Raw genomic sequence first — 3,407 nt, forward strand, 5'->3', positions numbered from 1 at the left:
ACAGCAATCCAGACTTCTAAAAATCCCATGTAGCTGCATTTTATTCAAGCTGCAGTATATAACTTTAATAAAAAATATGTTTTCTCCATATTTGTTAAAGCTGTCACCATGTTGTAGCAGTTTGTTATGAGATAGATAATCTGTGAAAACAATCAATCTCCTCCACCTTCTTCCTGAATTACTGGTAAAAGTAATGAACCGTTCCGACCAAAACAACCAATCAGAACTAGTGTGATGCTCTTAGCGCTGTCAATTAGCCTCATTGACTCACTGCTAAATGTGCTAAAGGTGGAGAAACAACTTCTCATTACAAGAAACCGTTTATCTGCTGTCATTGGAAGCTATGCTAACTAAACTGAGCATTCACAGTTTGAATCTGCACAGCTCTGTGCTATGCTAGCTGCAGCACCACATGAGATTGTGACTGACAGCACGAAAACTCTCCTGCCACTGACTGGTTGTTTCTATCACAGGGAGAAGACAGAGGAAATAGATTTTTCACAGATTACCTCTCATACCATACTGTCACAACATAATGACAGTTTTAACAAATATGTTAAAAAAATATTTATATAAAAGTTACTGCAGCTTTAATTTCACTCAGGAGAGGACGGGTCAGGAGGGACGTGGGCTAGAGCTGCTGATGACCGACTCATCTGTTAATTAGTAAAAGGTACAAGGGACAAGTTCAATATATGAATGTGTTGGTAATTGTTTTCCTTAATTCATTAAATACTAGTGAAAAGGAGGCAAACAGTAGTTTGTAGCTAAGTTAATTATGCTAAATTGTTGATAATCTCACAGTCTACCCACATCTCTTAGAAAAAAACTGGGTTATAAATTAACACCCTTGCCTTTTTCTCTCTCTCCCTCGTTTTTTTTTTTTTTATCTGATTTTATAACTTTCTTAGCAGCACAGTAACTGCCACAATCGTTCTTGTCTTCCACTGTCTGCTGCTAACAGCGTCTCTCTGAAGCGCTCCAAGTAGGAACGAACCATTTAATGCAGATAGGGAGGTTCAGGGCAAATATGGATGTGTGTTTTTTAATGTGGGAGTGGGAACATTAAATGTTTAGTGCTAAAAACAATCTTTGAAAATTCAATATGATTAATTTTGTAATTGACAGGGCCCCGGTTTTATTTTTTTATTTCTATGAACAAAAAATAAATAATTAAATTGTGGAGGGCCCCCTGTTGGTCATGGCCCCTAGAATTTTCATCACTTTCCCCCCTATACTTCACCCCTGCGTACAGCATTCAATTATGCCACATGAACTGATTAGTACGGTATTGCAAGGGAAAGCAAAACCTTTTGCGAGGAAACGCAAAAGAATTTTTTTTTTTCCCATGTCCCCTCAAGGGCTCCATATTTCAGTAATTCCTTGATTAAAATCTGAGTGAAACAAACCTTGACATGTTTTAAAAGGCTTCTGTATTCAAACTGGTTTTTATAGATGGTTATAATGTGCTGACAAACAGGAAAAGATAATCAGATAACTGTGGAAAGAACTACAGTACAGCACTGATTTCAGGTAGAGAAAATTGCTATGAAAACTAACCCTTTCATAGGTTTAGCTTTATTGCAATAGGTTCTTACAAATTAGCCTGTGTGAGTGAGAGTGTGAATGGTGCTCAATTCTTTGAGAGTAAAACTTTCTGTCCTCTGAATTAGAATCCTAAGTGAAGAACCAGAACAAAACTAGAAGACCTAGAAGACTGCTCTTCAGGGGACACTAAGCGTTCACCTAGAGCACTTTCTTTGAAGAAAAAGCACAATATCAAATCATATTAAGCTAAATCGCAGAGTACAAAGGTGATGGGAAATAGGTGTTGTTTTGGTTCCTAATTTGCTGAGGACCCCAAAGGGGATGAAAAATACATGCTGTCCAGATTCCCTAGTAGCATGACACACATGTCGAAATGAAAAAAAAAAGAAAAAAAAAGAAATATAAGATAGTTGAAAAATTAAAAGCAGTTATAGAAAGAAGAGAGCACATTCAGAAAAGAAAATGGAAAAAAAAAACATTTTTCTCAGAGAACGATGCTTTTAATGTATCTATTACTGGGTAGAACATTTTGTTTTTTCTAAAGGCGAAAGCTTTAATTGTGTCACAATTACAAAAGGTTATAACGACAAGTTGGTGCCATGTACGTCTGGAGAGGTCAGCGATCAGAGTTAGCTACCAGCCTGGACATTATCCAGCCTTAGGCTTTAATGAGAGGAGGGCTGCCAGCTGGCTTCACAGCTTCAGCACTAGGATCAACAAACTTAAAGTAATTCATTGTTCTCTGATGAGATGTTCACTCAGGCTAAGTTAACATAAACTTAAATTAACTTACATTCCTCATTTTAAAATCTAATATTGCAAAGGATAAAAGAAACAATTGGCTTTACCATGTTTTTATGTTTACATGTGTTTGAATAAGAAAATGATTTATGAATTCTTAAAATGTTGGGTAATAAGTGGATAAAAATATACAATCACAAGAGAGAAAAGATATATAAAATATATTTATAAAAAAACACAGAAAGACAAACCCTAATCGACTCCTATTTGCTTCTTTCCTTTTCCTCTGTCTGAGCCTCACTGCAGTGCATCTGACCTCTGACCTCAACTCAAACCTGTCCTCCCATGGACCAGAGGATGTCCTTCCCTCACCACCAGCCGATGAAAGTGATCAAGAAGACAAAGATCTGCATCACCTCCACACCACTGTTGGGTCTCCTGCTGGACATTCAGACTGAACCTATGCCCAGTTCTCAACAGAACTCAGGACTTCTGTTGAGAACTGAAGAGATTCAACAATGGAAATCTTTTTCCACCACCTGCAGTGCCGAGTTGAGTGCCTCTTTTTGGCTAAGAGTGAGACTGGCAGCACCAACCCCATGGTCACACAGATAGACAAGCAATTCCTGGTCTGCAGCAACTGTTTGCACCAGTATCACAACTCCAAGGTTCTGCCCTGCCTTCACACGTTTTCATCAGCGTGGATAAGGAAAGATGAACAAGCTTCAGAGACAACGACACCACACTGAACTATATGACGCTTGTTATATCTGTGACAACATAGACATTGGCTGAGGGACGGTCTGGACAACCCAAAATCCAGTATAGCCCATTAAACTTTACACTCACCTGGTCCAAAATTATAAATATGTTAACATAATAAACAAGGCTTTAACTTGTAGCTGCTATATAAGAGAAAAGTAGTTACATTCAATTTGAAATGTACATTAATCGAAAAATCCAAGTGAAGCAGTTAGGTTCTTCAGTTCACTTCGGTTTATTTCTAACACCAATTCACAACAAATGTCGTCTTGAAGGCACTTCACAAAAAATCATTTTAACTCAATCATTCATGCAATGCAATTGATCCTAGTTATCAGTCAGTGCATTAAGTTTAA

This window comes from Poecilia latipinna, unplaced genomic scaffold (assembly GCF_001443285.1).
Source record: "Poecilia latipinna isolate Pla-1442-1.1 unplaced genomic scaffold, P_latipinna-1.0 Scaffold765, whole genome shotgun sequence".
Lineage (NCBI taxonomy): Eukaryota > Metazoa > Chordata > Actinopteri > Cyprinodontiformes > Poeciliidae > Poecilia > Poecilia latipinna.